Below are 24,015 nucleotides of genomic sequence, written 5' to 3'. Positions count from 1 at the left end.
GGGGGAGGCGGCCGCGCGCTCCCCGCCCGCGCGGGGAGGGGGCGGCCCGGCCGGCGGGGCCCGCGGCTGAGGCGGTGCGGACGGGTTCCCGGCTCCGGCTTCCGCCGCCGCGGAGGCTCAGGAGAAGCGGCTGGCGGAAGCGCCGGGCTCCGCGGCGGTGGCGGAGGCGGAGGCGGCGGCGCCCGCTGCTCTCACGCGGCCGCCGCGCCGCCTCCTCGCAGCCGCGCGCCCCGCGTGCGGCCCCGCTCACTTGCTCCTCAGCGCCGGCCGAGTTGCCGGACGCCCGCCGCCCCCCGCGCCAGCCTGCGCCCTTCCCCTCCCTCGGCCGCCGCCGCAGCCTCGGCCGTGCGGTATCCGAGCCCCGGCGGCTCCGGGGGAGGGAGCGGCGGCGGCGGCGGCGGCGGAGGAGGAGGCCGGCGGGGGGCCGAGGGGAGCGAGGGGGGCGGAGGAGGAAAGTTTGGGAGCCGCGGGCCGACGCGGCGGGGGCGCTGAGCCCGACGGAGGGCCCAGGCGGGCCGCGCGCCGGGCGGACAGCAGATTGATGGGGCGGGAGAAGTCGCCGCCGCCACAGCCGGAGCCACGCACCCTGCCAGCAGCCGCCACGGACCGGGCTGGAAGGCCGCTGGGCTGAGGGATTGACAGGCTGCCAGTGCCACTCACTCACTGCGGCCTCAGCGCCCGGGGGGAGGGGCAGGGGCGAGCGGGTGGGCGGGGGAGCGCTCTGTACGCCCCGCCCCTGGAGGCGGGGCGCGCGCTCATTGGGCCTTGCGCCTCCCGCCGCCGCCGCTGGCTCCGCCCCTGAGGTTCGACCCGCCCCCTCTGGCCTCTGATCCCCAGTAACCGGGAGCTCGCCACGGGATCTTCACTTATGCTCGCAACCTCGCACCCCTGGGTGGGCCGCTTGGGACCACAAACATGACCTTGCCCCGGCCCCTGCTCCCTAGTGTTAACAGCCATAGGTGTGGTGAGTTGTGTACGGGACACGAGGCAACTCGCTCCGGATACAGCCATGTGCTTTTCCAGAGCACAGTGAGCTTCACGCCTCGGACTGTGCCTGGTACGTTTTCCCGCTCTTCCTAACAGGAGGTGGTACCCTGGGAGCCCGACCACCCGTCCCGGGCCAATCGCCTCACGCCCAGAGTCGAGTAGGGCGGGACAGAGGCAAAAAAGGGCTGTCCCAATTGGAGCGTTTGAAATGTCCAGGGCACAGGCAGGGATGCGGAGGATAGCGGCCCCGCCCCTCCGTGATCACCATAGTAACCGAGAGGGCGCTGCTTTGAGTTGGCTCCAGCGCTCTGGCCTTGCGCTGTCCCTCAAGAGGTGACCAGGTAAGGGTACAGTCGTTGTCCCGCGTGTCTGAAGTCTGAGCTGGGCGGATCTTACTGCCATACACTTTCCCTTAGAAGGGGATTATATGAAAATGTCAGAAGTGGATCTGGGAGGAGGTGAGGGCCCTGACATCAGGACTCATTCAAGGCTTACAACACCTTTACATATTGCAATTCCTGGTAATCCAGGGACCATTCCTTTGACCTTATTTGCTTTTAGTTGCCTCCAGATAGACCAAAGCTGCAAAAATTCGCTCTTCGTTACAAAGATATGTTTATTTAGGGGTAGACTGGATTTCACTTGCCAACTTACCATGTCATTGAATGGTGGTGATACCAGCCACAGATTTTCATATGTATAGCAATGCCTCTTCTATTGCACTCTGGTTACAAATGATTAAAAGCCCACATTATTGGGGAATCTGGACTTCCAACTCTTGTGGACGATTGAACTTTCTCTTAACCTGATTTTCCAATCAGGGCTTCAACATGTTTTCCCATTTTAGATTCATGGAACTCACCGTAAGTAGATCCTCTGGTTAAATGGTTGTGAAAAGTCTTCTTGCTTCTTCCCCAAACTCAGTAAGCTGTCTTACCTGAAACCAAAAATAGGGGCATGAAATATGAAAAATGGCTCTTACTCTGCAGGGTTTAATGTAGGACAAGCAGTTCCTTACATGCCAGATGGATTCTTGGAATGAAGCAGGCTACTCTGTTCCAGGTTCTTTCCTTCATATGTTTGTGTACTTTTAAATACTCCCCACTGCAAAGCTAATAGCTAACCTTACAGTTAGGCAAGCTAAAATCCTTACAAACTGCACAGCTGCTGGAGAGGGAGTTCCAAACAATCTACTCCGCTTACCTCCAAAAAAGAAGCCTCCTCATGTTCATTAGTATTCCTGGCTCTTCTATAGCCCATTTATGTGTCAAGTTTCTGATTCTTCTTTCAAGCCCCCATTATGGGTTACTCACAGTCATCATTGATTGGGCTTTCTCTATTCTTGTTTTTCAAAGCTGTCACCAAATCCTTATACATTTTTGCATAAAGGAGCAAGAGCAAGCAGCCAATCTTTCATAACTCGCCGACATTGACGATGTAAAACCATGGAATTCTAGCTGGAAAAAAAACATGCCTTAAAACCTAAATTTCTACTAGCTCTAAAATTCAATGATCCCATGACTCACTATCAAGCCTCCTCCCTGCCCTCCTTCTAGGCTCATAATCTTGACTAATAAGTCATGAGGATGTGGCTAATTAGCGATGGGGATTTATGGTTATTTCTAGCCTACTCCAAACAATGAATTATGTAAGCAAAGCAACATATATAAAAATGTAAATAAAATTAAAGAAACACTTAAGCAAATAAAGACAATTGGGAACTATGGGCTATGTAAACAAACTGGAACATAAAAACATAAATTAGAATTAAGAAAACAGTTAAGCAAATGCCAGTGATTAAGAATAAAACGACTTGTTAAATGCCTAACACCCACAGTTATTTGATGGCACACACCTTTAAAACTGTGGTCACTCAGTGATGTAGAAACTTGATACCATAATTCTGCATTAAGTGATTGGGTCAGATGGACCTGCTTCGGAGGATTTTCTTTGTGCTATTGTCAATATGAATTGCAATAAAAGTCAGAGGGTTCTAGCAAGGATTTCCTCCTAGGCTCATTGACAACCTTTATTGATTTAAAATATAAATTCTTTTGGACTGGTTTCCAAGCCCCAGTAAGCAGTGTGAACTAATTGTACGTTCTCCAAGATCTCTTGTGCTTCTGCCAGTCTCTCCTGTAGGATGTTGCCTTGTCTTTCTGCTCAGCAATATGAGTCACGTGGCTGGTGCCTTCACAGATAATAGAATAGTACCTCCCTAAGTATCTGAATTCATCTTTACTGTTTCTAAGGCAGTGATTATTAAAAAGTCAAGGGAAATGTAATTTACTTTTGTCGAATGTACATGCAGGTAAAGTTAACAGTGACAAAGTGGTGAAAACAAAGTAGGGGCTCTCTCATAACCACCCCCTTGCCATGGGTTTTTAGTAACGTCACCATTGCCTATGTCATCAATGATCATCACAACTGATACCATTACTGAGCACACCTCCAGGGTGGAACACTGAGCTCTGTATTCCTTCTATTTTGTCTTATTTCAGTGTCAGGACCCTGTGTGGAAGAGATTATTATTAAATAAAGAAACGGAATAAGAGAGGGTGGGGAATCTACACAATACCACAAAGCCAATAAGCAATGGACCTTGAATTCAAATTTTTATCTATGTGGTTGTAAAGCCCACCCTATGAAACACTGGGCAAAAATAAGTCATTTAATCAAGGTTACTAAATAAAAATCACAAGGCCTTAGCCGGTAAACTGTAAATTAATAAAAATAAGTGACTCGGTACTTAATAAAAAAGAAGATCCGTAACTCTATTGGAGGAATCCGATCTCGTGGCAGCAGGGAAGGAAAATGAAGACCAAAGCCCAGCCAGACCCTCCTTCATGGCCACCTAGGATCCTGCCTGTTGGAGACTTTCCTGCCATGCCTGCCTGCACTGATCTGCATCTGCTCTAAGCTCTCTCACAACGTGTCACCTACGATATAATTTACCACTGGACTAGATAGTCCTGTGTTGTTTGCTGTCAATTCAGCTGTTAGTTTCCTCATCTAGTGCATGAGCGTGTTAAGGGTAAGGTCTTTTGAAATGTGACTATAACATGATTGATTGGCTTAAACAAACAAACAAACAAAAAAACTTAGACATCTAAGAAAGTTAAACTTTCCTAGTTGCCAGTTTGGGTAAACTGCCTGAATGCTTATTCTCAAATGTATTTCTCTACCACTTTAGGAGTACCCTTTACTAGTGGCCTTTACAATGGATAGTACGTATGACACATCTTCATCTTCTGAGGATGTTTGGCTCAGCAACAAAAGCGTTGGCGGAATACAGTGTATCCTTGCACAATGAGGTCCTTAAAAAAGGTTATTTATTTATTGGAATGCAGAAGTCCCTCCTAATCCATGGTTTTATATTCCCTACTTTCAGTTACCCTCAGTCAACTGTGGTCTAAAAATATTAAAAGGAGAAAGTTCAGAAATAAATAATTCATAAGTTTTAAATAGCATACCATCCCACCCAGGACATGAATCATCCCTTTGTCCAGCACATCTATCCTGTGCCTATTAGTCACTTAGCTGTCATCACTCAGTAGCCATCTTGGTTATCAGACCTACTATTATTAAGATATTTCATGGTGCTTGTGTTGAAGTGACCCTTACTTTACTAAATAATGGCCCCAAAGCGCAAAAATAGTTAAAACTTTCTCATAGGTATGTATGTATAGGAAAAAAAAACCATAGTATGTATAGGGATTGGTACTATCCATGGTTTCAGGCATCCAATGGGGAGTCTTGGAACATATCTCCCACAGATAAGGGAGACCTAACTACTGTACATAATTTCTAGAAGGTTTGAGAGAAAGCCCCATCCCTTATGTTCTTCCGTTCCTCATAGCATCTGGGACAGTACAGCCTCATACATACTAGGTACTTGGGACTGACACTGTCCATGGCTTGCCTGCTCTCCATTGGCGCCCATCCTTCCATGCTGATGAAACTCTGGGTTCACTCCCATGGCAATGGGCTCTGTCTCAGTCAAGGTCTAAGTCAAGTGAGAACATCCTGTCCCCTGCCTTCTGAGCCTGTCTCCGTGAAGGAATGATTTTCCTCATTTAAAAAAAAAAAAAAAAAAAAAAAAAAAACCCACCCAGGTGGAGGGCAGATATGGCTCTTTTCTCCTTCCTTCTGTTTCCTTCCATCTTTGGATGTCATTCTGATTCTGAAGTGGCAGCAGCAGCCATCTTGTGATAATGAGGTGACAATATGAGGATAAAAAAATCAGTGTGGCTTGGTGGTTTATCTCCATGGTTTTCCTCTCCAAAACCCACAACCCCAGTCCAGTCATGAGAAGAAACATTAAACAAGTCGTAATCGAAGGACAGTCTACAAAATACCTGACAAGTACTCCTCGAACTGTCAAGGTCATCAAAACCTAGGAATATATGAAAAATTGTCACAACCAAGAAGAACTAAGGAGCTATGATGACTAAAGGTGCACTGGTATCCTGGGTTGGATTCTGGAAAAGAAAAAGGACATCGAGTAAAAACTACTAAGAAAATCTGAAAAAAGCATGGACTTTAGTTAATTATTAATTGTAATGAATTCACCACATTAACGTAAGACACTAATAATAAGGGAAATAGGATGGTAGGCATTGGAGAACTCTCTGTGCTATCTTATTTTTTTCTGTAAATATCCTAAAATAAAACATTGGAAACAAAAATAAACATAGTAAACTGGCCAGAGAGATGGGGAGAGCCTGGGTGTTTGCAGGCGCTGTTGAACTTCCAAACAAAACCAGCAGTTGCTTACTCCCAGGTTTGTAGTTATGTGAGCAAATCTAATTCCCATTTTAAACTTCCCGTCAGCTGGGTTTTCTGTGACTTACAGCAAGTGGACCTAGCACCATAAACACTTAATGGGTAGATGGATGGCAGACTAGCTTAGCACGGCGTCTGGCACACAGTAGGAGCTCCTGTAGTTGGGGCGACGATGTGTTATGAAAAACTTGTCTCGTGTTTGTCCTGGACCCCTGGGAGATAACTTCTAAAAACTTAGGAATTTCCTAAGTGGTCGGAGTGTCTTTGTTATTCAGGAGCCCTTTAAACCACACCTGAGTTTATACTAACAAGAAGACTCAGAATAGGGGCTGCTCAGCTGATAGACAACCATGTATCAATAATTAGAGGGTTGGGGCTTTGAGCCAGTTCATCCTCCCAGGAGGGAAAGGGAGCTGGAGATTGAATTCAATCACCTGGTCACTGAATCAATCAGTCATAACTATGTAATAAAACTCTAATAAAAGCTCTAGACACCAAAACTCAGTGGAACTTCCTGGTTGGGGAACAAATGGATGTGCCAAGGAGCTGATGCGCCCTGACACCTCTCAGGGGGAGCGTGCAAACTGTGTTCAGACTCCTCTCAGACCTTGACCTATGTGTCCATTTATTTGACAGGTCTTGATTTATATCCTTTATAATAAAGCTGTAATCATAAGTATAGTGCTTTTCAGAGTTCTGTGTCATTCTAGTGAATTATTGAACCTTGGGGTACCATGGGAACACCAAAAGTTTGTAGCCAGTTGTTCAGAAGCACAGGTGGTTTGGGGAATCCTAAACTTGGGGCTGGCATGTGACGTGAGCACAAGTCTCATTGGGCCCTGTACTCATAATGTCTTCCTGTGTAACAAATTACCCCAAAACGTGTTGGCTTAAAACAACGAACATTTATTATCTTAGGAAATTGGATGCAGCTTAGCTGGGTTCCTCTGACTTAGGTCCTCTCATGAGACTGCAATCAGGGAGACAGCTGTCTGCTCAAGCCTGACCAAGGGTAGGGTTCACTTCCCAGCTCACTCAGATGGTTGTCCACTCAGACGGTTGTCGGCAGGCCTCAGGTGCTCAGTGACTGCTGGCCAGAGACATCAGGTACTTGATCCCCAGGCTTCTCCATAGGACAGCTCACGACATGGCAGCTGGCTTCCAAAAGGGTGAGGAAGCCAGAGAGCAAGACGGAAGTCAGTCTTTGTCATCTAAGCTCAGAAGTGACATTCTAACACTTTTGCTGTGTTCTCTTTATTAGAAGCAAGTCACTAGATCCAACCCACACTCCATGGGAGAGGATTACACAGTATACAAATATCAGGAGACAAGGGTGACTCGGACTGTGTTTATGCCCCACCCCCCAAATTCACATGTTGAAGCCATAACCCGCCACATGATAGCATTAGGAGGTGAGGCCTTTGGGAGGTAATTAGGTTTAGATGAGATCATGAAGGTAAAGACTCCATGAGGAAATTAGTGTCCAGGAAGACAGAGCAGAGTGTCTCCTATCTGCCTTGTGAAAATTCAGCATGAAAGCAGCCACCTGCAAGCCAGGTAGAGGGCTCTTACCAGAACCCAGTGATGCTGACGCCCTGATCTCAGACTTCCCAGCCCCCAGAACTGTGAGAAAGGTCTGTTGTTTAAAACACCAGCCTATGGTATTTTGTTACAGCAGCCCAACCTTATTAAGACAGGTATCATTTTTTAAAAGATTTTATTTATTTATTTTTAGAGAGAGAGAGAGAAACATCAACGTGCGGTTGCTGGGGAAAAAAATCTTTTTAAAAAAAAGGAAGGAAATTCCAACACACGCTACAGCATGGGTGAACCCTGAAGACATGCTAAGTGAAATGAGCCAGTCATAAAAGGACAGATGCTCTATGACTCCACTTATACGAGGCACCTAGATCAGCTAGACCTATAGAGACAGAAAATATAATCGTGGTTGTCAGGGGTTAAGGGAAGGAGAACTGGAGAGTTACTATTTTAATGGGTACAGAGTTTCAGCTTGGGAAGATGAAGAAAGTGCTGGAGTGGCTGGTGGTGATGTATGCACACCAGTGAGAATGTGCGTGATGCCACTGAACTGCACACTTAAAAATGGTTAAAATGTTGTTATTATATTTTACTAAAATTTGAAAAGGTGCACATGGGTGAGAACTCAAGTGATAGTGGGGACTCCTAAAAGAAGCACTGACTTCCTTTTGGGGCTTAGAAAGGCTTTCCTGAAGGTGGCCATACAGTAGGGAAACAACACGTATGGTGAAAAGGGTCAGAAGTCTCCAGTCCCAACTCTATTCTGTCACCTAGTAATGCTGCAACAACCTTCGACAAGTGACATAAGCCCCCTAAAGGTAGTGTGATATGAAGTTTAGTCATAAGGATGCTGAGACCGATGATTTGTTTGAATCGTAGTTCACTTACCAGCCATGTGACCTTGTTGATTTATTTCATCTCTCTAGGTCTCAGTCTCTCCAACTATGAATGGGGAGGTTAATGCCTAGCTTAAACAGTTGTTAGGAAGGATTAACTAGACGAAGAAGGAGAAATCATTAGCACAGTGCCTGACACAAACTAAGTGCTCAGTAAGTTATCAGTAGCTGTTACTTCCTGAACCTTATCTGTAAATGAGCTAATGTAACTTGTCTTAAAATCTTTGAGTTATTTTGAGGATCAGCAGACATACTGCATGTGAACGAGGTTAGACAGCATTATTGAAGATGGGTAAGATCTGAGCATGCATTCCCATTGGAGGGATCAGCATGAGCAAAAGGCAGGAGGCCAAAGAGTATGGGGCGCTAGGGTTGACTCTAACATAAAGTGTATGGAAAAGAACAGTGGAAAGTAGGACTGGAGAGAGAAAACTGGTGGAGGAGGGCCTTGAAGGCCTGAAGAGGTGGAGCCCATGGAATGCAAGTGAGAGAGAGGGCGAGGGTCATGCTATGATTTAATTCGGCAATAAGAATTAAATATGGTGCGTTGGACTGCCTTCAAAATGATACCTGTCAGCCCTGGCTGGTGTAGCTCAGTGGATTGAGCTTGGGCTGTGAACCAAAGCATCTCAGGTTTGATTCCCAGTCAGGGCACGTGAAAAAAAAGATTTTATTTATTTATTTTTAGAGAGGGAAGGGAGGGAGAAAGAGAGAGAGGAACATCAATGTGTGGTTGCTGGGGGCCATGGCCTGCAACCCAGGCATGTACCCTGACTGGGAATCGAACCTGCGATGCTTTGGTTCGCAGCCTGCACTCAATCCACTGAGCTACACCAGCCAGGGCGATTTCCTTCCTTTTTAAGGCTGAATAATATTCTATCCTAAGGTATGTACTGCAACATTTTGTTTATTCATTCATCCACAGATGGACACTTGGGCTGCTTCCATGTTTTAGCTGTTATGAATAGTACTGCCATAAATATGGATGTTCAAGTATTCGAGTTCTTGCTTTTAATACTTCTCAGTATATATCCAAACGTTGAATTGCTGGATCATATGGGAATTCTATGTTTAATTTTTTCAGCAACTGCCTTAACTGTCTTTCATAGAGGCTGTACCGTTTTATATTCCACCAAAAGTACAGAAGAATAAATGTGTGCCTTTTAATATAGGTTCTAGAAACGCATCTTGTAGACTCTGCCCCTTGAAGAAGGGTTCTTTTGACATTCAACTTTATACCCTGAACAACACCTCACATATAATTGATGCTTCAAAAGTATTTTGTTAGACAAATGCATAAATGGGGTATCAAAAAAATCACTATCTTGAAACAAAGGAGTCTGCTTTTATTGGAAACATCCTAAAAGCTTCAGACAAGATCCAAATAGCTGCTGAACAGCGTCCCTAGGGATATATTTTTTTTAAAGCTGGTATATAAATCCAGAGTTTCATTTCTTAAAAACAAGTGGTCCCACAGTATATTTCTTTTTCTCTCACCAGCTTCTTGTCAACAGTAGGCTCATCTCCTCGTCCTGTTTCTTTGCTAGGCTCACAATAAAACTGATTTAAAGTAAAAGTTTCTTTAAGAATTATGCTACGATATGCTGATCTGAAAATAAATTTTCTAAAATTATTTTTTTTTACCCATAAGGGGGCCATCGAAGATTTCCTGGCGATATTATTTTCTAAGAACTTATGCACAGGTTATAAACATCCTTCTGTCAGAAGCACCTAGATGCTACTTTTGATTATCTTCCATTTTGAATTTCTAGGTAAGATTTTATTGCAGCAAAAATTAAACTCAAAATCCCTTTTATTTTATTATTATAATTAATAACTTTGTATTACAGGGGAAGGTACTGTTGACATGTATATTGAAGTTTTTTTTTTTTTAGAAACAAGCTCGGGGATATTTTCCTTGTAATGTTCTCCCCTCTGTGTTACTAGTCATTTGCAAAATAACGTGGAAAGAGGAGAGGAGGTAAAATAAGTAAATGATGCTTCCCAAAACCAAAAGCCAGGTAGGCAGGCAAAGAGGTTAGGTGTTTGTCTAAAATTAAATTTTATAACAGAACCATATCTTAGATAGTTGTCCAACACAAGCCCCCACTTTCTCTTGAACCTCACACCTGTGCCACGAGCCTCTGTAGTAGCCACGCAGCTCAACCTCCCTGGCCTTAGCTCATCAGACCAGGCATGGACACCTGACTAAACTAGTCTCTCTTCTGGGGGCTTGCCCTTGCACCAGGAAAACAGTGATTTGTTTGCTTGCTGCTTGAATCGAGGACATATGATCCTCACACCTCTGGGTCAGTCATGTTTAATCAACTGCACAGGAAGAAGCAGAGAAAACCACTTGTAAACGGAGCACTCACAGAAAAGAACAGTGCAGCCCGGAAAGGGGTGGAGGTCGGGGAGACGGTGGGCAGGTAGCTAGACAGCTCCCAGCATTCTGAAGGCTTTCCCGTTTCTGGTTCCCATGGTGGCTGGGCATCACTCTAGAGAGAGCCCCTCGGTCGTGGCCAGCCCACCACTACCTGGTTCCCGGCAGATGACTTTATTTTGAATCGTGTGTACATCTGTGACAGCAACTGGGGAAGGGGGTGAAGCTCAAGGATAAAGCCGGTTGGGGTGTGACTGGGGAAGTCCCGGGGAACCTGGGTGAGAAGAATTGGGGAAGGGCAGCAGCAGAGATGCCGAGGAAAGAGCAGGTCTGAGGACGGAGTGGCAAGTTCAACTGTGCACGTGTTAAGCCTGCGGAGCCTGCAGAAAAACCAGGGGCCACTCCCCCGGGGGGCCAGTGGTGGGTCTATAGCTCAGGAGAGAGGTCTGGACTAGAAAGAGAGATCTTTGGAATTATTAATATCTCGATGGTATTAGTAGCCATGACAGTGAACGAGATCACACAAGAAGAGTGTGAGACATGAGAAAAGCAAGTGCCCCTTACAGCACCTATAACTAGGGGACAGATGAAGAAAAAAACTAAACCAAAAAGGAGACTTAGGGGTGGCAGAAAGACTAGGAAAGCACAGCAGCCCAGAAAACAAGAGTGTTTGAAGAAAAGCAGAGTGCCCAATAGTGCAACTGAGTTATTTGAAGAGGTGCGCGCTGGATTTACTAAGATGAGCACTGGCTGCCCGGTGAGAACCGTTTTGGTGGAGTTGGAGTGTGCGGCAGAAGCACCATGGGGTTGACAAGGGGACGAATGGTAGGGAGGACTGCAGGCTGGGGGTAGACAGCTCTTCGGAGAAACTTGGCAGTCAAGCCGACAAGAGAAAGAGGGCAGGAGCTGGGCAGGATGTGGGGCTGGGGATGCCCCGGCGATCTGAGAGACACGGAAGAATGCTGACATGCCTCACAGGTAGAAGCGTGCTGTAGAAGCAGAAAGGTGCACCCCGATGAATGAGGATGGGATCCATGCCCGGGACGCTGCTGCCCTTGGAAGCCATTCCCATGGGAGAGAGGAGAAGAAAGAAAGGAAGGAGCACAGAGGGACGTTGAGCTTAGATGTAGAACTAATGACTGCCTCAGTTAGCCCTACGGGGATCTTTGGAACTAGAATGGCCCCTCAGAGTTGTTCCAGTTTGGGCCACGGCTGGGCATTTATCAGTCATAGGATGCCAGCTACTCTTCCAGGAAAGGGCATGACCTTGGGTGAGGCAGCTGTCCTTAGCTGAAGCAATCCCTAGAGGGGCTCAACAGCTAAAGACCGAATGGCACTCCCAGCAGCCAGGGCACGGACCCTTTAGAGAGGGGACCCAGGGCACAACACAGAATGCCCACATTCTTCTTCTTTATAAAAAGTAATAGCAGACCTGGCTGGCGTAGCTCAGTGGATTGAGCACGGGCTGAGAACCAAAGTGTTGCAGGTTCGATTCCCAGCCAGGGTACATGCCTGGGTTGCAGGCTATAACCCCCAACAACCGCACATTGATGTTTCTCTCCCTCTCTCTATCTGCCTCCCTTCCCAGTCTAAAAAAAAAAAAAAGTAATAGCAACGTTTAAGCTCCTTGGCCCCATTTTTTTTTTTTACTTTTACTTACTTTTAGAGAGAGAAGAAGGGAGGAAGAAAGAGAGAGAGAAAGAAACATTGATCGGTTGCCCCTTGCTCACTCCCAACTGGGGACCTGGCCCACAACCCAGGCACGTGCTGCCTGGGAATTGAACGCGTGACCTTTTTATTATTCACAGGCAGGCGTTTAATCCACCGCCTCACACCGGCCAGGGTTCCTTGGCCCCATTTTCAATTCCTTTCAGGCTCTGGTTTCTGCCCACCCCTCCAGGCTTCTCTCCTACCTTCTACCGCAACGCTACTCCTCATTCTTGGATCTCCCCGTGGCTCCGCCTGAGGATCCTGGCCTTATTCTCTTCCTCCTTCGGAGTCCCTCTCAGCTGTTCTATTTCTGGGAGCACTTCCCCGATTCTCACAGATAAGAGTAAATCTTTCCCTTGTCTCTCCTCCCCTGCATAAAGTTCTACTTCCGTTGTTAATCCTCCCACTTGGTCCGTTATCTCTGTCCCCAACTGGGTTGCACTCTCTGAGTGCAGGACAGAGTGCGGGGCTGAGCTCTGAGCGTGTGAATGATTTCAGCGTCCCCGGCCTTATGTGCTGGGTACAGAGGAGGAACTGAGTTACCGTTGGTTAAATAAATATGTGAACGCATGCATGAATAGATGAATGAATTAATGAGTTGGCAGAGCTTGGGCTCAGGGGCCTGCCTAATCTGGAGGCTGGTGCCAAAGAGCATAATGTCCAACGGGCATGGTGTGAGGAGCCCCTGTCCAGCTCATCTTGTGTCGATAGCCAAGGGGTCCTCTTTAGTGGGTGGGAGCAAGAGGATTTCTGGGAAGGCAGAATTTTTTTAAAAAGATTTTATTTACTTCTTTTTAGAGAAAGCGGAAGAGAAGGAGAAAGAGAGGGAGAGAAACATCCATGTGTTAGAGAAACATTGGTGGGTTGACTCCCGGGGACCAGGCATGCACCCTGACCAGGGAATCGAACCAGTGACCTTTCACTTTGTGGGATGTTGCCCAACCAATTGAGCCACACTGGTCAGGGCAGGAGGCAGAATTTTTATTCCAAGGAGGAAGACGATGGGGAAAGGAGAAAGATGGGAAGACACTCTATCTCAGTGGAAGTAAGGCATCAGCTATTGTCTGTGAACATAAAGGCAGGTTCTAGCCATGCAGAGCCCTGGACTAGTCCAGGGCTGGCCGAGTGAGCGGCCAGGGCCAGAGCCTTGGCCTGAGGGTATAATCTGCTTCTGGTGGAGTTGGGAGAGGGCAGCAGGAGGGCAGGCAGGTGCAGAGCTCCCCCAGACCCACTGTGTGCTGGGCTTGAGGAAAAGACAAATCCTAGACTCACTAAGTCCTTTTCAGTCTGGGGCTGGGTACTACTAGCCTCCCTGGGGTGGGGTTTCATAACACGGGATGACAGCTTCTCTCTTCTCCACTTCGATCCAAATACCTCTTGTCCTCAAGCACTTTCTTATTTAATCCCCACAGTACCCTTTAATATATATTATTACATTATACAGGGTGGGACAAAAGTAGGTATACAGTTGTGAGTATGAGAAACATAGTTTATTCTTGTACTGCTTATTAATTATGATTTTCCATATACACAATTGTAAACCTACTTTTGCCCCACCCTGTGTGTGTATATATATAATATATGATATATTAATTTATTAAACACTGATACAGAGCCGACCACATGCCAGGCCCTGTTCTTAGAATTTTATAAATATTAATGCATTTAATGTTCATAAAAGCCCTGTGAGGTCAGAGGTACTTTCATCCTGCTTTGCAGTTGAGAAAGTGGAGGCACAGAGATTGGGGTTACATAGCTCCTAGGTAGATGATTCTTTGCATTTTACACAGCACAGAGGCTCATTCATTCATTCATTCATTCATCAATTAGTTATTGATTGCTCCCTGGGACAAGGCCCTGAGCTAGGCAGTAGGGCACAAAGATAAATAAGACAGGATAAGTCCTAGCCCTCAGGACGCTCACAGTGTTGGGTTGAGTCCCATCCTGCTAAGGCTGGGCAACTGCAATTTTCCTCTGTGGATGCTTCCTGCTAATCTGTCTGGAAATTCTTTATTTTTAAGCTACCCAGATGGTGGAGATAACATCCTTGTGCCCTTTCACCTGCTTCTCTGGCAAGCACTTGCCTCGTCTGTACCCAGCTGACTCTAGTAGGAAGAGAGCAGAGCCCCGTTCCTAGAAGTGAGTGGAATGCTCGGGTCCCCTTCTTGCCTTTGTCCATACCGTCTCCTCCACCTGAATGCCATCTCCAACGATGCATCCTTTCTGCAGACTTTGGCGATAATGGTCCCCAAGATAGCTTCTTCGAGTGTTCCCAGCCCCATTATGACACCACATTTAATGAATGCTTCCTGATGCCATTTTCTTATTTCATGCTCACAACAATCCTATGAGAAAGATCTTATCATCTCCATATTATAGATAAGAAACGGGAGTTTAACAAAATGAAAGATCTGGCCCAAGGTCACCCAGCTAGTAAGCAGCAGAGCTGGGATTTGAACCCATGTCTTTCCGACTCTAAATACCAAGCCAGGTTTTTTTTTTCTTTTTTCCATTCTCTTTATTTTATTGCATTAGAAATTTATTTCCTTCACATATACAGAATATAAAACCTCTCTTCACAATGAATTACGCCTCTCTGCTCTCATTTTTTCACACAAAAATTAATGGCCACTTCCTGAAAAAAACTGAAATAAATCCCGAGGCCCACACCCTTAACCAGGGTGCTACACTGCTGCTACTTCAGCTTTTGTTTCTGGAATCCTTGGATGTTCAACATATATCCCACAATTATGCATTTGCTTATGGTCTTCAGTTGTTCCATGTGTGAATTTCTTGTTTGCTCAGCTTGATTTTTATCCCCTGTGATGCACACAGTAAATGCATAATAAATGTTTGTTGAATGAATGGATTTTACATGTATCTTGCTGAAATATACGCAGCTCTGTTTGATTCACTAGAGTGGCATACCCGAACAAGAAATAATTTTTCTTAATGTGTCCCTTATAAATTGAACCTGACTGTATTTGATTAATTCCACATCATGCATTTTTATTGCACCAATCACTCTAGTATCAGGTCATATTTATTTTAAAAACAGATTCACAAAGGGTGCAGGACTGGAGTGACAGTGTAAATATGTTAATAATAAAAATAATACTAAAGATATTTTACTGGAAACTCTCACATGCTAATGATGAGTAAATGCATTCTACAGAAATATGTTTGACTTACAATGCAATTAATTTCAAAAAGAATCAGATCCTATACTGAGTATCTTGAATACTTAGATGATGAAAACAAAAAATGAACGTTGAGGTCATAAAATCAGAGAAACAAAAAATCACCTTAAAGACCTTTAGCATTCTGTTAGAACAATAGCCCAATCACTGAAAACGGTGCCATTGTCAGATCAACTGCGTCCAGATTAGGAAGACCCTCCCGGGTAGCCGCGGAGATTCTGCACTGCACAGAGCACTGTGCGCCCAGTGCAGCCCTCGCGATGCAAAGCAGCACCGAGTATCCAGAGACTAAAGAGCCCTGGCACCTTCAATCATGCAACGAAAGGCTTTGGGGGTTTCTTGTTCAGGAGGAAGCAAAGTCTTTCATGTCAACTCGCATTGTGGGATGTGGGAGCATTTCCATAGTTAGGGATTTGGCCCCGTCTTAGGATCCAGCTAAAAAAAAAAAAAAAACAAATGCATTCTCATACCCTATTCAAACTGCAAGAAATAAGAAATGTGCTTCATTTGGTATTTCATCACTCAACTCAGACGTTCTAAGAAAGCGTGCATTCTTATGCACACTTTGGGGAAAGATGCCCATTTTTGTAATGGGATTTACAAAGTTGACTCTGCCCGCTTTGTATCCAAGAGAGGAGGAAGCAGATGCCGCGGAGGGAGCACGCACCACGGGGATCTTCACCGCAGTGCAAAATGGTTTCAATTTCCCCTCATTTGTTAAGGACAGATCTGCCGTGATGTCGCAGACACCAGCCTTGTAAGCTTATTAACCAAATCTTATGGACAACTCTGATTCAAAAAATAACATTTTAATTACAAAAAAAAAAAAAGAGATGCTGGCTCGAGATAGTGCATTTTCGTGTTTCTCTGGCAGTCATTGTGCATCTTAAAAGAAGTACTGTAGAATGAATTATCACAATTTTCATTAAAAAAATACAACAATGCCAAAACAAATAGAGACTAAACTGAGCCTCTAAAAAAACCTCACAGCATAGTAGCCAAATGACGCACACCGAGGAGCAGAATCAGGGAGAGTGACAGAAAATACCACATAAGAGTTTTTTAGTTATAGGCCGTTTAAGTAGCATTTTACCTTTAATCTCCAGGCACAATTACCTTGAGAAAAATTACATTTTAATTTAGAAATAAAATAACAAAGTAATTTATATCAAATGAGAAAAAAAAGAAACAAAATACAGCAAAAAAAGTTGTTGATGATGCTAAAATGTTCTCTGGTTTACCTCCAACCGCTTCCGATGAAAAACCACCTAGTCTGGGTACTCCGTGAAGGGCCTGAAAAGAGGGAGAGGGTGATGACAGTTTCCACTCAAGAGAGTCTAGTCTGTGTCTCCAGGGGATGTTTAATATGCAGTGATTAACTCAACTTCGTGCTGTTTAACCTCCTCTCCCACCTGGTCTTCACAAGGTCTTCGTATGGGACAGACAGGTATAGGGTGATTAAGAGGTGGAGCTTTTAGTGCACTTCCATTTGTGTCCCCTCTCTGCAGGTGGTCATGAGCAAATCACTTCTCCAAGCCTCAGTTTCTTGTCTTTGAAGTGGGTACAATTATAGTAGCTACTTCTTAGGGTTAGTGTGAGCATGGAAGGAGATGGTGCATGCAAAAAAATAATTTTAAGTATTCCATGATTGGGAGGGGGGAACACGGAGCCAAGTTTTAAGCTCCCGTTCTGTCTTTATAGCACGTTGTGCTGCACGCAGCAAAGCCAAACCACTCCGTTTTTGATGATACTGAAGTTCTGATTCTCTGTCCCCTTCTCCCTTCCAGAGTGTCCTCCGCAGGCATTGTTTCCTTTGTCCTCTAAGCATCACGCTTCTTCCATGCTGCCTTCTGGCTCCTGAAAGGTAATTTGCAATGGCCAGCATGACCAATGTGTTACCCAGGATTGAAAACATGGAAGAATTAACACCAAACGTGCTCCTGCTTTTTCCGTTTTTAATGACCTTGCCAGTTCAGAGAACCAATTTGCTTTTTCCCAGTGTGGGTCAGAACATTAAACTGAATTGTCCTTAGGTTGTCACAGCTGAATTGTCTGATTTCCCCACTGCCATCCCCACCGGGAAGGAGGGGCAGGCCAGGCTGGGGCAAGTCCCGTGGGGCTGTGGTGTGGCTCTGGCTCCAGCTGGGGTTTTGTGTGTGAGGGGGAGAGCAGAGTGAGATTAGAAGAGTGAGCCTAAAAGACGTCGTCCCTAGAAGGGGCTAGTGAGAAGACAGGAGGGAAAAAAATCACAGGGGAAAGGGCAAACAGGAAAGACGGGTCGGGTCTGCCTTGGGGACAGTGACATGAGTGTGCTTGCTTACTGACCTTAGCTTGTGCAGCACCAGCTGGAGGGCGGGAAACATTCTTCAAAGGGTATGAGGGTGGGAAGACAGACTCTAAACCTCTGTTACATCAGTGCATGGAAGAGGAGCTCATCTGTTACAGCACAGAGTTGTGATTAAGACACCAGGCGCAGAGAGTTCAAATCCAGCTCTGCCCTAACCAGCGGTGATTTGAGGCAGATTACTACTCTACTCCAAACCTCAGCTTCCTCATCTGTAAAATGGGCATCATTAGAATATTTACCTATCAGAGCCATCATAAGGATTCAAAGACATCCTACTTTTAAAAAGGACTTCAGTAAGGGCTTATCATTCTCTAGACAGCTACATTTCTGCTCAGACATTAACAATCAGTGAGCCACCTCTTACATAAAATTGTCACTTGTATCAGCACGTGCTGTTTTACAGGGTGGGGCAAAAGTAGGTTTATTGTTCATACGGAAAATGGTACAATAAATAATAAATAACAATACAAGAATAAACTGTTTTGCATACAACTATAAAGTTACTTTTGCCCCACCTTGTATATATCTTCATAGCTCATACTAATCACTCATTTTAAGTATTACTTATAAATATTTTCAATATGGTCATTCCCCCTCCATTAGAATGTGAGTTCCAGGACGAGAAGATTTTTGTCTGTTTTGTTCACTGGTTCCATCCATAGCACCTAGACACAGTGCCCAGCCGTGTGTTCAGTAATTTTAGTGGTTGAAAAAATGTGTTTGCCAACACTGTAATTATCATTCCTGGGTCAGAAACTCTTTCTTTCTTTTCTTTTTAAAGATTTTTAAAAATTATTTTTGTAGAGAGAGAGAGGGAAGGAGAAAAAGAGGGAGAGAAACATCAATATGTGGTTGCCTCTCACATGCCCCCTACTGGGGACCTGGCCCACAACCCAAAGTATGTGCCTTGACTGGGAATTGAACCAGCAACCCTTTGGATCACAGGCCAGCATTCAACCCACTGAGCCACACCAGCCAGGGCCCTGGGTCAGAAACTCTTGACAACCCCTGGGCCAGGGAAGCAGAGAGGGCAAGTATAAAAATCTCTAGGTAGGTAATCATTTGCAAAACTTTCACTGAGTTTTAGGCGGAGCTTTCATACTGGGTTTTTCACATCAATCACTCAAAACATCCTTGAATCTTTAGAGCAAAGGCTAAGGAGGAAGGACAGAAGTCACAACCAGCTGAGATCTGGGTGAGGGAAGGGACTTGGTCACATTGCTGACCCTGGGAGGGGGAGCCTGAGGCACAGAGTCTGGGAATCCATATGCATGAAGGGGGTGGGGGAGTGTGTGGAAACTGTTTCTGTGACTAAGGAGGGCAGCAGATTTTCATTTTTAAAGTTTATGGCCTTACCTATTTTACGATTACACAAGTAATATTGGGCTGTGTTCTCTTTGGAGTATTTTCCCCAAAATAGAGATAAAAGCCCAAGTTGCTCTGGAGCATACTCTGACCCCCTAGGCACGGTCACTCCAGCCGTTCCTGGACGTCTGCAGGCCTGTCGGAGTGTGTGCGTGCAGACATATGCATACATCGCTGCGTGCAGTTTTTAAATCATAGACACTGTCATACTCTGTATGTTACTTTTCAAACGTTCCAGGATTCTCAAATCCTATTATATGTGATTTATGTCCCCCTGTGCAACTTCCTAGAGCTCTACCTCAGTTTTTAATGGCAGCAAGAACTTTTAAGGTGGTGAGGAACAGTTTCTAAAATAATGTTTAATAGCATTTATTTTTTAGGACAGTTTTAGACTTACCGAACAATTGAGAAGATAGTGCAGAGTTCCCACGTGCCCCGCACCAAGCATCCCCGATTATTGTCTTATATCACCATAGGTCATTAGTAAATGGTTCTGTTCATTAACTGACGTCCATAGTTTACTCAGATTTCTTTTGCTTAACGCATTTCTCTGGTACAGGATGCCCCCCCGGAATACCACATTATGTTTGATAGTCGTATCTCTTTAGGTTCCTCTTGACAGGGACCGTTTTTCAGCCTGGCTCTGATTCTTGATGACCTTAACAGTGTGAGGAGTACTGGTAAAGTGTTTTGTCGGATGCCTCTCAACTGGGATTTATCTGATGTTTTCTTCACGATTAGACTGGGGTTATGGCCTTTGAGAAGTAAGATCACAGAGGCAAAGTGCCATTTTCAACACATTATATCAAAAGTACATACTGAGCCCTGGCCAGGTAGCTCAGTTGGCTAGAACGTTGTCCCGATATGCCAAGGCTACGGGTCTGATCCCCGGTCGGGGCACAGAAGAAGTAACCAATGAATGCATAAATAAGTGGAACAACAAGCCAATCTCTCTCTCTCTCTCTCAAATCAACAAATAAAAAAAAGAAAGAAGTGTGTGTGTGTGTTTTTAAGTACATACTAGAACATGACTTATTATTGTTGATATTATCCTTGATCACCTGCCTGAGATAGTGGATATTTATTTTATACTTTGAGTTATAATCTAATACTACTTTATTTTGTTGCTCAAGATTTTCAACTTGGGCCATTGGCTTCTGTGTACCATTGACATAACCCCTTCAATTTAGGTTTGATTCTTCGACCCCTTCCTTCCTTTTTGGCAGGACAGGATGCTTCGGAGTTATCTTTATTTCCTGCCCCTGCCCTAGAATCAGTCATCTCCAAGGAATCCTGGTACCTTTTACTGGAGAGTGGTATAGGAAAGCAAGATACCCTGGCTGGTGTGGCTCAGTTGATTGAGCACCGGCCTGTGAACCAAAGGGTCATTGGTTGGATTCCCAGTCACTGCGCATATCTGTGTTGCTGGCCTGGTCCCCAGAGGGGGCACACGAGAGGCAACCACACATTGATATTTCTTTCCCACTCTTTCTCCTTCCCTTCTCTCTCTCTAAAACTAAATAAATAAAATCTTAAAATAAAAAAAGGAAAGAAACCAAGGTCTTGGCACTAGGTATGTTCTTATGGCAAGCAAATTAATTTTTCCAAAAAAATATAAAAATGTTTATGGACTTTATTTTTTATTCAAAGTAAAAAGTATTAATTCAAAATCACCATTATTCAGTCTAAAGGACAAACATATTTTAAAAACATGTATACTTTATTGTGAAATAATGTTAAAATCTAAATATCTTTGAGAGTCAGATTTTTCATCTTTTGCAGCCTGTATATAGACCATTTTAGAATTCATAAAGTGTCATCCCATGACCCTACCAGCTAGATATTATCATTTCTAATCTTGAATGGGGAAACTGAGGCAGGGAGAAGCGGTGTGACTCTATCAGGGTCACAAAACAAAGCTGAAGCTGCAATGTTTGTTCCAATCACAACAAAGTTTTATCTTAGATTTTGGCGAAGAACTGGGAAATATGAAGATGAATAATTTACATCCCCCTCCCTTATTCCCTAGAACCCCTTGCTTCGGTATACTCTCTAGATTTTGCTGGAAACTGTACACTCTCTTCAGGACTTAGACAGAACAGGTTCTCCCAGGTGAAGCAAGTTCTGAGACTTCCCCTTAACTACTCCCCCCTCATCATCACCCCTGCTGTATAAAACCAGAAATTAGTTCTTAGGCCATTTCTCAAAACCAGACCAGGGGCTCAAACTCTAGGACCGGGGGACCAGGCAGGGTCTGCAAATGAGTGCAGCAAGCTACAGAGTATCTCAATGCACGGTGGCTGCCACCTGGCCTTTATCACGCCCTGCACCCAGCAGACAGGTGGCCACTACTCACCTGATTGTCCACTGGCAGGCTGTGCACCCACCCAATTCCGCCACATCTTTCCAATTTTCCCAGAGAAGCCAAAAAAGCCCTCAGCAGACCAAACCTGTGTGGACTGGTTTCTGCCTTCAGGCTGCCTGTTTTTGTTTTTTGATTTTTTTTTTCTTGTGAGTTAATGTTTGTTCATCATTGTTGTAGGCACTGCTTTCGCTCAGTCATTTGGGTGACACTACTCACATATTCCTTCAACAACCACTTACCTCATTTAGTTTTCATCCAGGAACTATCTCTCGAGCACATATTACAACTGTTCCGGACCATCAGTGCAGAGATCATTACTCTAACCAGGGTCACCTGACACGTGTGATGGAGTGCGTTAATCTAGGACAGATTATCAAGTGGTAATCCTCATTCACCGTAATACAAATATTTGGTGAGCGCTTCCTGTTTTGTTCCTTACTGTGCAGGTCACCAGGGATGCTATGACTGAAATACGTCTGTCTTTGCCTCGGGTTTAGTAAATCATCCCCCAAAGAGGTGGGTGAGGTGGGAAAATCATTCAATCGCAGGAAGGATTTTAAAACAACCCTATTTGGAGACCCAGACAGCTTCTTAGAGTGAGGCCAACTTTTGCTTTCCTGGCTTGTAGAAATTCCAGCACAGGCCACAGGCACGTGTGGGTGTTTAATAAAAGCTCTTTGACGGTGATGATAATGAACTGAGATATGGAAAACCTGAGCCCCTTCTCTAGGAATGTGGCTCAGGAGGTGGAACGCTTTAGAAACAGTCCCAGTGAGAAAAGGCTAAAGGAATTGGGGTTACTAATACAGTATCATGGAGAAAAGAAGGTTAAGGAGAATTTAATAGCCATCTTCAAATATCTAAAGGGATATTGCTCATGTGTTTTCAGCATCAGTTCTTGTCTACTAAGGACAGGACATGAGGGAATTATCTTAAATGGGAGCAGGAGGGACTTAGATTAGATGTCAATGGGGGGGGAAAAAACCCAGCTGAAAGGATTGTGAGATGCCGGAAGGCAACGTGATTTAGAGAAAGGTTATTTTAAGAACAGGGGCTGCCGATTATTACTGGGAAACGTGTAGAGCTTGGGGCTCCCAAGTCAGCCGGTTATTAGTTGTATGATCCTGAACAAGTGACTTCACCTTCTTGAGGCTAGCTCCCTCCTTTGCTAAATGGGATAATAACAGTATTTATTTATTGGATTGTTGTGAGGGTGACATCAGATTAGGTGTATCAAGCTATGAGGCAGGTCTGTGCTGGGCACGGGATAATGCTCAATCAGTGATTGATGCCATTCATTGCTAGTAATCAACTGCCGTCCTACCTGGAAACACAAAACAAAACAATACCCTCTACACATAAACGTAGCCCTTTTTTTTTTCAGAGGCATCACACAAACACGCAAATACTGCTGTGGATTGTGGGGCTTAGTCTCATTGAAAACACGTGATGTGAACATGCAACGTGAAATAAATGTAAGATTAAAATAATAGAGTTAGCAGAGTGAAGTGATAACAAGCATGGAGTCAGTAAAATATGTGAACGCTTAGAACAGCGCCCGGCACCTAGGAATTGTTTGCCCTTGACATAGCAAAACCACAGTGTGAGGTAAGGTCAATTTTTAAGTGAAAGTTTCAAAAAAGACCTGTAGGGGTGCTCAGCTGGGAGAAATTGCCCCAAATTAGTGTGGGTCAAACAAATAAGAGGATAAGATTTGAATGCACTCATCTGTGAAGGAACTTGATCAGAAGACTCTCGGTTGTCTCAGGGAATGGTCAATTATTCGCTATTTGGTTATCCTAAGCTTTTATATTCTTAAAACTTTTTTGCAGGCACTAAAACCCTTATGACTTGTCAGCTTTGAAGAAAGACAGTTACTCCTTTCTGATATTTTGAATACACCCAAGAAGCCATTCTCTGCACTGTGATTGTAGTCTATAAACTTTACTTCCTAGCAGTTATAACTCTGCAGCGCATCTAACTTCCTAATATTTATTGAAATATTTTTAGCTGCAAAAACATTTTATGTTCACTATTATTTATTAATGCCGTTTTAAAATATTACACATAAAATTTATTCCAGTGCACATTAGTAAATAAATTATGCTTGTAATTTCTAATGCATTTTTAATTATAAATTTATCCATGTCTACCTTTATTTATGACAGTGGTGTCTCACTGTTGAACATACTGTATATTAATGGAGACACTGCTAATTATGTATTCTTAGAAGTTGCATTCCACAAAACGTACGAGTCTGGTTTTATACATCCTAAGTCCTGTTAACATCAATTAATTTAGGAGGTGACACACACAGTACTAGCTACCTTTAAAACAAGAAAAGATACTATTAGAAAATGGTTACAGGGTCTGGATTTGGGGCAAGGACTACATTTATGTAGTCGGAGAGATAGTAAATGCCAGCTGGATGTTTCATT

Source organism: Phyllostomus discolor, chromosome 3 (assembly GCF_004126475.2).
Source record: "Phyllostomus discolor isolate MPI-MPIP mPhyDis1 chromosome 3, mPhyDis1.pri.v3, whole genome shotgun sequence".
In the NCBI taxonomy this organism is placed as follows: domain Eukaryota; kingdom Metazoa; phylum Chordata; class Mammalia; order Chiroptera; family Phyllostomidae; genus Phyllostomus; species Phyllostomus discolor.
The sequence above is the reverse complement of the archived record's forward strand: the minus strand, read 5'-3'. Positions refer to the sequence as shown.